This window comes from Arachis stenosperma, chromosome 2 (genome assembly GCF_014773155.1).
Source record: "Arachis stenosperma cultivar V10309 chromosome 2, arast.V10309.gnm1.PFL2, whole genome shotgun sequence".
NCBI lineage: Eukaryota > Viridiplantae > Streptophyta > Magnoliopsida > Fabales > Fabaceae > Arachis > Arachis stenosperma.
Genome location: NC_080378.1, coordinates 70307688 through 70318349, shown reverse-complemented (window position 1 = coordinate 70318349; position 10662 = coordinate 70307688). Strand labels below are relative to the sequence as shown.

At 35.6% G+C, this 10662-nt stretch overlaps 1 non-coding gene across 1 annotated transcript; it reads left to right on the top strand.

Annotated features, from left to right (window-relative positions):
• Positions 1 to 232: 232 nt before the first annotated feature.
• On the top strand, positions 233 to 336 carry LOC130964327 (small nucleolar RNA R71). Its single transcript, XR_009080426.1, has one exon. It is a non-coding gene; the product is annotated as a small nucleolar RNA R71 (small nucleolar RNA).
• Positions 337 to 10662: the final 10326 nt, after the last annotated feature.

The window sequence follows — 10662 nt, the reverse complement described above, 5'->3', positions numbered from 1 at the left end:
ATTCAGAGCATCAATTTCAAGAACTTATTTCTTCTGAGGTATCCCATTATTCACGGAATTCCTCTCAGAAGTGTACATGAATTGGTTGTTTACAACCATATCAATGAGTTCTTGAGCCTCTTCAGGCGTTTTCTTTAGGTGAATAGATCCACCTGCAGAATGGTCCAATGACATTTTCGAAAATTCAGATAGACCATAATAGAATATATCTAATATGGTCCATTCTGAAAACATGTCAGATGGACATCTTTTGGTCAACTGCTTGTATCTTTCCCAAGCTTCATAAAGGGATTCACCATCTTTTTGTTTGAAGGTTTGAACATCCACTCTTAGCTTGCTCAGCTTTTGAGGAGGAAAGAATTTATCCAAGAAGGCAGTGACCAGCTTATCCCAGGAGTCCAGGCTATCTTTGGGTTGTGAATCCAACCATATTCTAGCTCTGTCTCTTACAGCAAAAGGGAAAAGCATGAGTCTGTAGACTTCAGGATCAACTCTATTCGTCTTTACAGTCTCACAGATCTGCAAGAACTCAGTTAAAAACTGATAAGGATCTTCAGATGGAAGTCTATAAAACTTGCCGTTTTGTTGCATTAAGGCAACTAGCTGAGGTTTCAGCTCAAAGTTGTTGGCTCCAATGGCAGGAATGGAGATGCTTCTTCCATCAAACTTGGACGTTGGCTTTGTGAAGTCACCAAGCATTCTCCTTGCATTATTATTATTTTCGGCTGCCATCTCCTTCTCTTGTTCGAAAATTTCTGAAAGGTTACCTTTAGAATAATGTAATTTAGCTTCTCTTAATTTTCTCTTCAGAGTCCTTTCAGGTTCTGGATCAATTTCAACAAGAGTGCCTTTTTTCCTGTTCCTGCTCATATGAAAGAGAAGAAAACAAGAAAAGAAAGAGGAATCCTCTATGTCACAGTATAGAGACTCCTTTATGTTAGTAGAAAAAGAGAGGGGAGAAGAGTGAAGAAGAATGGTTTGAATTTTAGATGAAGATAGGTGAAGAGAAGTGTTAGTAAATAAATAATTAAATAGAAGAAGAAAAGAGAAAGAGAATTTCGAAAATAATTTTGAAAAAGGGATTAGCAATTTTCGAAAATTAGAGATAAGATGTAATTGAAATTAAAATTTAAAACAATTAATTAATTAAAAAGAATTTTTTTTTTAAAAAAGAGAGAGATATTTTCGAAAATTGAAGAGGGAAAAGTAGTTAGGTGGTTTTGAAAAAGATAAGAAACAAACACAAAGTTAGTTAGTTGATTGAAAAAGATAAGAAGTTTAGATAAGATATTTTGAAATCAAATTTTGAAAAAGATAAAGTTTTTGAAAAAGATAAGATAAAATATAAAAAGATTTAATTTAAAAATTTGAAATTATTTACTTCACTAACAAGAAACTACAAGATAAGATTCTAAAACTTAAAGATTGAACCTTTCTTAACAAGAAAGTAACAAACTTCAAATTTTTGAATCAATCACATTAATTGTTAGTGAATTTTTGAAAATTTGATATAAAGATAAGAAAAAGATTTTGACAATATTTTGAAAAAGATTTTTGAATTTTTCGAAAAATAGAAAAAAAATGGAAAAGATATGATTTTTGAAAATTGAAATTTTGACTTGACTTGTTAGAAACAACTAATTTTAAAATTTTTTGACCAAGTCAACCCAAAATTTCGAAAATTTGGAGGGAAATAAGGAAAAGATAAATTTTTTGATTTTTGAATTTTTAATTCTGAGAGAGAAAAACAACAAAAATAATCAATGCATGAAATTTTTAGATCAAAACAATGAATGCATGCAAGAATGCTATGAATGTCAAGATGAACACCAAGAACACTTTGAAGATCATGATGAACATCAAGAACATATTTTTGAAAAATTTTTGATGCAAAGAAAATATGCAAGACACCAAACTTAGAAATTTTTAATGCTTGGAAAATATGAATGCAAAGATGCACATGAAAAACAAGAAAAGACACAAAACAAGAAAACATCAAGATCAAACAAGAAGACTTGTCAAGAACAACTTGAAGATCATGAAGAACACTATGAATGCATGGAATTTTCGAAAAATACAAAAAAAATTTTTAAAACATGCAATTGACACCAAACTTAAAAATTGACTCAATACTCAAACAAGAAACACAAAATATTTTTGGTTTTTATGATTTTCTAATTTTTTTTGTATTTTATTAATTTTTTCGAAAATAAAGCTTGGAAAAACGAAAAATAAAAGAAAAATTTTGAAAAAGTTTTTTGAAAAGAAAATTACCTAATCTGAGCAATAAGATGAACCGTCAGTTGTCCATACTCGAACAATCCCCGGCAACGGCGCCAAAAACTTGGTGGACGAAATTGTTATTCATGTGTTATTCCATTTTGCAAAATTCATTGCTTTTCATTCCCTGGTAATGGCGCCAAAAACATGATGTCAATACCATGGTTTACAACTTCGTTCAACTTAACCAGCAAGTGTACTGGGTCATCCAAGTAATACCTTACGTGAGTAAGGGTCGATCCCACAGAGATTGTTGGTATGAAGCAAGCTATGGTCACCTTGTAAATCTCAGTTAGGTAGATTAAATTGGTTTATGGGTTTTCGAAAATTAATAAATAAATAGAGAATAAAAAGGGATAGAAATACTTATGTAAATCAATAGTGGAAATTTCAGATAGGTGTATGGAGATGCTGTGTTCCTCTTGAAACTCTACTTCACTACTCACTCTTCCTTCAATCCTTCTTACTTCTTTCCATGGCAAGCTGTATGTAGGGCATCACCATCATCAATGGCTACTTTTAATCCTCTCGGGAAAATGGTCCTATGCGCTGTCACTGCACGGCTAATCGTCTGGAGGCATCACCTTTGTTGATAGCTACATCCCATCCTCTCAGTGAAAATGGTCCAAATGCTCTGTCACAGCACGGCTAATCATCTGTCGGTTCTCAATCAGGTTGGAGTAGAATCCATTGATTCTTTTGCGTCTATCACTAACGCCCAGCCTTCAGGAGTTTGAAGCCCGTCACAGTCATTCAATACCGGAATCCTACTCGGAACACCACAGACAAGGTTAGACTTTCCGGATTCCCAGGATCCTACTCGGAATACCACAGACAAGGTTAGACCTTCCGGATCCCCATGAATGCCGCCATCTATCTAGCTTATACCACAAAGATTCTGTTGGGGAATCTAAGAGATATGCGCCCGGCCTAAGGTAGAACGGAAGTGGTTGTCAATCACGCGCGTTCATAGGTGAGAATGATGATGAGTGTCACGGATCATCACATTCATCAAAGTTGAAGTGCAATGTATATCTTGGAATAAGAATAAAAGAGAATTGAATAAAAAGTAATAGTAATTGTATTGAAACTTTGAGGTACAGCAGAGCTCCACACCCTTAATCTATGGTGTGCAGAAACCCCACCGTTGAAAATACATAAGTGAAAGGTTCAGGCATGGCCGAATGGCCAGCCCCCTTGATCTGAGAACTAATCGTCCCAAGATGCTCTTTAGATCTAAAGTGATCAAAAGATGTCTAATACAATAGTTAAATGTCCTATATATACTAGACTAGCTACTAGGGTTTACATGAGTAAGTAATTGATGCATAAATCCACTTCCGGGGCCCACTTGGTGTATGCTTGGGCTGAGCTTGATCTATCCACGAGCTGAGGCTTTTCTTGGAGTTGAACTCCAAGTTATAACGTGTTCTGGGCGTTCAACTCCGGATCATGTCATTTTTCTGGCGTTTAACTCCAAACAGCAGCATGTAGATAGATTGTTCAACGCCAAGTTACGTCGTCAATTCCTGAATAAAGTATGTACTATTATATATTTCTGGAAAGGTCTGGATGTCTACTTTCCAACGCCATTGAGAGCACGCCAATTGGAGTTCTGTAGCTCCAGAAAATCCATTTCGAGTGCAGGGAGGTCAGATTCCAACAGCATCAGCAGTCCTTTTGTCAGCCTTTTTCAGAGTTTTGCTCAAGTCTCTCAATTTCAGCCAGAAATTACCTGAAATCATCGAAAAACACACAAACTCATAGTAAAGTCCAGAAATGTGAATTTAACATAAAAACTAATGAAAACATCCCTAAAAGTAGCTTGAACTTACTAAAAACTACCTAAAAATAATGCCAAAAAGCGTATAAATTATCCGCTCATCAGTCATCAAAAAGAGAATGCATGAGTGTGTGAAAAAGTGAAGAATGTGTAGTTAGGTTTGTTTAGAATTGTATAGGTTGTCGTAGGTTATGTGGGAAGTTTAAGTTAATCAAAGATTCGAATTTCAAGCTCACTTGACCATATGCATCCTACCTTGACCCTAGCCCCATTACAACCTATGAGAAAGCCCTCATGATATTTGTATGCATGCATAAAGTAATTGTTGATTGTTAGATGAAAAATACATCTTAGAAAGCATAATTAGGGGAGAATTGAGTGAATCAACCCCATACACATGAGCAACTAGAGCGGATACACATCCGGTGAGGGTTCGATTGCTCAATTACATGTTTCCACCCATGATCATCTCTTTTCTTGCAAGTTTGTAAAATCTTTTTAATAATTCAATTCAATTGTGGGTTAAGTGATTGCTATTGCCTTAGCCCTTGTGTTTGTATATGTATTCTTAGAAATTGATTTATTTTGACTAAGTGGATGCATTCATGTAGATAGATTGCATATAGATAGGTTGCATGTAGTTAGTTTGCATTGAATAAATGTTGATGTCCCTTTGCTTCTTTCTTGATTTTAGCATGAGGACATGCTTAGTTTAAGTGTGGGAAAATTTGATAAACCCCAATTTTGTGGTTTATCTTATGCTTAATTTGGGGGATTTTATCACCTTTTTCCACATTTATTCAATGAAATAGCATGGTTTTGCAATTCTCCCTTGATTTGTGCTTAAATGTGAAAACATGCTTTTTAGGCCTTAAAATAGCTAAACTCAATTCACTTTAATTTCATTCGATGCCTTGATGTATTTGTTGAGTGATTTCAGGTTCATAGGGCAAGTATTGGATGGAAGAAGTGAGGAGAAAAGCATGCAAAGTGGGAGAATTCATGAAGAAATTCAAGAACCGTAAAGCTGTCAAGTCTGACCTCTTCGCACTCAATCGACCATAACTTGAGCTACAAAGGTCCAAATGAGGTAGTTTCAGTTGCGTTGGAAAGCTAACATCTGGGACTTCAAAATGATATAAATTTTGCTATATTTGTCTGACATCTAGGGACGCACACATGATTTACTAAAAGCAAATCATGGCCAGTGATTTGTGGAGCATTTTGGGCCCAATCCAACTTATTTCTAATGCTATTTCATGCAGAATTCAAGCTTGAGCAAAGGGGGGAGCAATTGTTTGTAGCATGAGCATCATGTAGTATAGTTTCTAGAGAGAGAAGCTCCCTCTTCTCTCTAGAATTAGGATTCTTAGGTTAATCTCTCTTAGATTTAGCTTTCATTTCATGTTTTCATCTTATTTCTTTATGAATTATTGCTTCTACTCTTTCATTCTCATGGTTTGTAGTGTTAATTTTACTTTCTTGTCTCTTTTATGTTCATGAATGTTCTATGTTGGATTTGGTTAACATTTAATGCAATTTGATGATTGATGTTTCCTTTATTAATAATTTAATTATGAATTTACTTTCCTTGCTATTGGTAGTTGGTAGATTTATTATTCTTGCACATTTATTATGCTTTCCTTGTACACCCACCAAGTGTTTGACAAAATACTTGGTTGGGCTTTAGAGTAGCTTTTGAGCATTCTTGGCTTGGAAAGAGTAATTAGGCAATCTTGAGTCATGAATACCCAACTAATGTTGGTGATCTAGAGTTGTTAGTTAATATGATTTCCATTAACTCTAATCTTTTGCTAATTCTATTAGTAAGTTGATTAGTACATTTGGATTGAGGTTAACTAGTCTTGTTTGACTTTCTCTCATGGAAGATAACTTATACCTTCTTCCAATGTTGGGGATGACGAAATGAGATAAATTCTTGTTTATTATTGTGATATGATTGATTAGTCTTGTTTGACTTTCTCCCTATTTGTTGGAGTTGACTAGATAAGATGAATTAATCATTGTATGACTAGGATAGAAAGCCTATGATCTCAAACCTTGCCATGAATGTCTCTCTTTATTGCTTGCTTTCTTTAGTTACTTGCTTGATTTACATTTCTTGTCATTTATTTTATTGCAAAATTACAAAACCAAACCCCAATGTTCCTTCATAGCCAATAAGCATACACTTCATTGCAATCCTTGTGAGACAACCCGGAGTCCAAATACTCCAGTTAATTCTTATTTGGGGTTTGTACATGTGACAAAACCATAAATATAATTTGATGCGAGAGTTGTTTGTTAGTTTGGAGCTATGGTTACAACGAAGTAATTCTTTTCTTTAAGAAGAAAAATCTAGACCGACAACAATTTTTATGTCAGGAGCTAGAGTCTTTTCTAAGATTGATCTGAGGTCTAGTTATCACCAAATAAGAGTAAGAGACGAAGACATTCCAAAAACTGCTTTTAGAATCCGCTACGGCCACTGTGAGTACATTGTGTTGTCATTTGGGTTAACCAATGCCCGTTAGTGTTTATGGACTACATAAACTGGATATTCTGTCCTTTCTTGGACAAATTTGTCATCGTCTTTATTGATGACATCATAATCTATTCCAGAACCAAAGAGGAACATGCAGAACACTTGTGGATCGTGTTGCAGATTTTGAAGGAATGAAAATTGTACGCGAAACTCTCCAAGTGCGAATTATGGAAGCATGAGGTGAAATTTCTGGGACATGTGGTGAGTCAGCAAGGAATAGTTATAGATCCTACTAAGGTTGAGGTAGTGATGGATTTGGGGTGACCAACCTCAGTGACAAAAATCAAAAGCTTCTTAGGTTTGGCAAGATATTATAGGAGGTTTATCAAATCTTTTTCACAACTAGCATTGCCTTTGACAAAGCTAACTAGGAAGGATGTGACGTTTGTTTGGACTTCAAAATGCGAGGAAAGTTTTCAAGCATTAAAGCAGAAACTGACTACAGCGCCTGTACTGGTGTTGCCTGAGCTTAATGAGCCTTTTGAGGTATATTTTGATGGATCATTGAAAGTTCTGGGGTGTGTGCTGATGCAACACCATAATCTCATGGCATACGCTTCATGGCAGTGCAGTTGAGACTACACAGAATAAATCATCTGAATCACGATCTAGAACTTGCTGCCATTGTTTTTGCTCTGAAAGTCTGAAGGCATTATTTGTATGGAGTCAAGTTTAAAATCTTCTCAAATCATAAGAGTTTGAAGTATTTTTTCGATCAGAAAGAACTGAATATGCGTCAAAGAAGGTGGATGGAGCTGTTGAAGGATTATGATTTTGAATTGAATTGCCACCCAGGAAAAGCTAATGTCGTGGCAGACGTTTTGAGTTGAAAGTTGTTATGTGTTGCTTGGATGATGCTTAGAGAAGAAGAGTTACTAAAGGCATTTGATAATCTGAACTTGGGCGTCAGAGAAGTGGCCAAAAATCTGTGTTTGAATCAATTGCACATTTCTAGTGATTTTATGGCTAAGATTTAGAAAGCTCAGCTGAATGATCAAGAGATGCGGAGGATGTTACAAGCAGTTGAACAGAAGAAACCTGAGGAGGTCACACAAGACAGAGAAGGAGTGTGGCGGTAGAAAGGAAGGATTTGTGTGCCGAATATGTAAAACTTAAGGAAAGATGTGTTAGCTGAAGCTCACTAAAGTCAGTTTTCAATCCATCTAGGAAGTATCAAGATGTACCATGATTTGAAGGCAATGTTCTGGTGGTCGGCAATGAAGAACGATGTAGTGTTTCACGTTTCTAAGTGCCTAACCTAACAAAAAGTCAGAATTGAACACCAGAAACCATTCAAAACCCTTCAACCCTTAAAAATTCTGCAATGAAAGTATGAAATAATTGTAATGGACTTTGTGTCAGGTTTGCCAAGGACTCGAGCTGGATTAGTCGTTGTTTGGGTGATTGTGGATCGGCTGACAAAGTCGGCTAACTTTTTATCCGTTCAGATGAATTATACGTTGGAGGAGCCAGCACACTTGTACATCAAGGAAATTGTAAGGTTTCATTCTGTGCTTACCACCAAAATCTTTGATAGAGATCATCGTTTCACTTCAAGATTTTGGGGAGCTTCCCAGCGAGCATTTAGAACTAAGTTGAGTTTAAGTACAGCGTACCATCCTCAAACTGATGGCTAATTGGAGAGGGTTATTCAAACCCTAGAAGATATGTTGAGGATTTGTGTTCTGGATCAACCGGTGAGTTGAGATTGGTATATGCAGCTAGTAGAGTTTGCATACAACAATAGTTACCATGCGAGAATCAAAATGGCTCCATATGAGGCTCTGAATAGGAGAAAGTGTCAATCTCCACTATGTTGGTATGAATTTGGAGAATCAAGTCTTTTAGAGCTTAAGTTAGTAGCTAAAACCACTGAACAAATCAAGAAAATCTAAAATAAAATGCTTACTGCTCAAAGCTGCCAGAAAAGGTATGCTGATCAAAGACAAAAGCCTTTAGAGTTTAAGGAAGGAGATCATGTGTTCTTGAAGGTTACTCTGACAACCAGAGTGGGTAGAGCAATCAAGACAAAGAAGATGAACCCTCGTTACATCGGTCCGTTCAGATCCTGAAGAGAATTGGGCTAGTGGCGTATCGAATAGCTCTGCCACCACATCTTTTGAACATGCACAATGTGTTTCATGTGTCACAGCTTCGAAAGTACACTTTTGATGCCAGACACATTCTAGAACCCGAATCAGTTCAACTAAGAGAGAATTTGACACTTCAATTAACTCCGGTTAGTATTGATGATACCAACATCAAACGAGTATGCAGAAAAGAGGTTTCATTAGTCAAAGTTAATTGGAGTCGGGCTGGAAATGAAGAACACACTTGGGAACTTGAATCCAAAATGTGAAAGGACTATCCACGCTTGTTTTTAGGTAACTAAATTTGAATTTTGAGGGTAACATTCTTATCTAGGTGGGTAGGATGTAAACCCTGTGTAATTAAAAAATAATTAGCCAATAAATTAATTATTAAATAAATAAATTAGAAAATTAAATACAAAGAGGTAGAAATATTAAAAATACAAATTTTGATACTAATTTTTACGATTTTGGCCCAAAACTGGGCCAACAGGCCGAACCAGTTGGACCGGACCCATGGCTCAACACATAAAACCTCAAACTCAGCCATCTTCCTCCCTCATAAGGTGAAACATGCTGAAACACCAAGGCAGAAGAGGGGAGAGCTTCATATCCTAACCTCATATTCAATGTCATATATCCTCGAATATGAAGCTCCGATCGCCGCGCTATTTGCGGCCATGCGACCACCGCGCCGAGCTCTACAAAACCCACTAACCAATTTGGTACGAAAATCTCAATTTTTCACTTAGCCTTCTTTTCCATAATTCAAAAATTTGGGGTTTTGAGTTTGATGGATTATGTGATTTTAATGTTTTAGGCTTGAATTGTTATGTGATTGATCTCATCTTATATCTCTCTTTTCCTAAGTTGCATGGCAACCATATTTCTCACTTTGTGTTAATTAGGTGATGCGAACAAAAATTCGAGATGTGTCATTGATTGATGTGTGAATTTCATATTTCATTTGGTCCATTAAGTTCTCTTGTACATCAACTAATTTTCATTCTTTATCCATTTTGCAATTGCTTGCTTCTTGCTTGAGTGCTTTCGTGCTTCTTTATTACTTGTTTGTTTATCTCAACCTACAAGTTTCCTTTAAAGTATCTCAAGCACACTAGAATAGGTGAAGTGCATGCTTCTATTGTGTAATTGTGACATAGCTTTCAATTCCAGTATGTGTGGTCTAAATTGCGTGCAACTTAGAACTCACACATTATTTTCCTTAATGTCACAAACTGATTGAATTACTTCATTTTAGTGATTCTTACCTCATTCCAGCAATCTATGCTTCCTTATTTTTTTATTTACTCGTCTTACTATCCTATTTTCTATGTTTCAAGATGATTCACCATAAGCAAAAAAGAAAGCAGAAGAAAAAATGAGCAGCAACTGGTTGATTCACCAGCTGAAGGTGGCAATTCGTGAAGTCACTGTACCCCCTCTCCCATTGCTCATCTTTGAATGCATCGAGGACGGTGCAAACTTTTAAGTGTGGGGAGGTTGTCCAACCAATTTTTCTAATCTCAACATTTTCACATGTCAATTTTTCTATTATTAGCATGTCTTTTAGAACTTTTAGTTGCATTCTCTTGGTTTGCATGTATATATAATAAACTTAGTCAAAATAATGAAATTTTTCAAGGAATTTATCTATAGGACATTCTAAAATTGATTTGAGTTAAATTATTTTTTATCGAAACTTGCTTGAATTATATATTATGGAACATGGTTTTGGAGCTAGAACATACATCCTAGTGAGTTTCAAGCCTAATTGTGTGGTTACATCATATTAACCACTATTTCATTCTTGTGTGTATTGTTTCTTTCTATGATTGTAATATTTGATTTTTTTATTCTTTATGTCCATTTTTTGATGTATATATGCATTTATATGATTGAGGCCTTTATTTGATTTGAGCTCACTTACCCAAATGGCCTCACCCTTTTATCCACTTTTATTA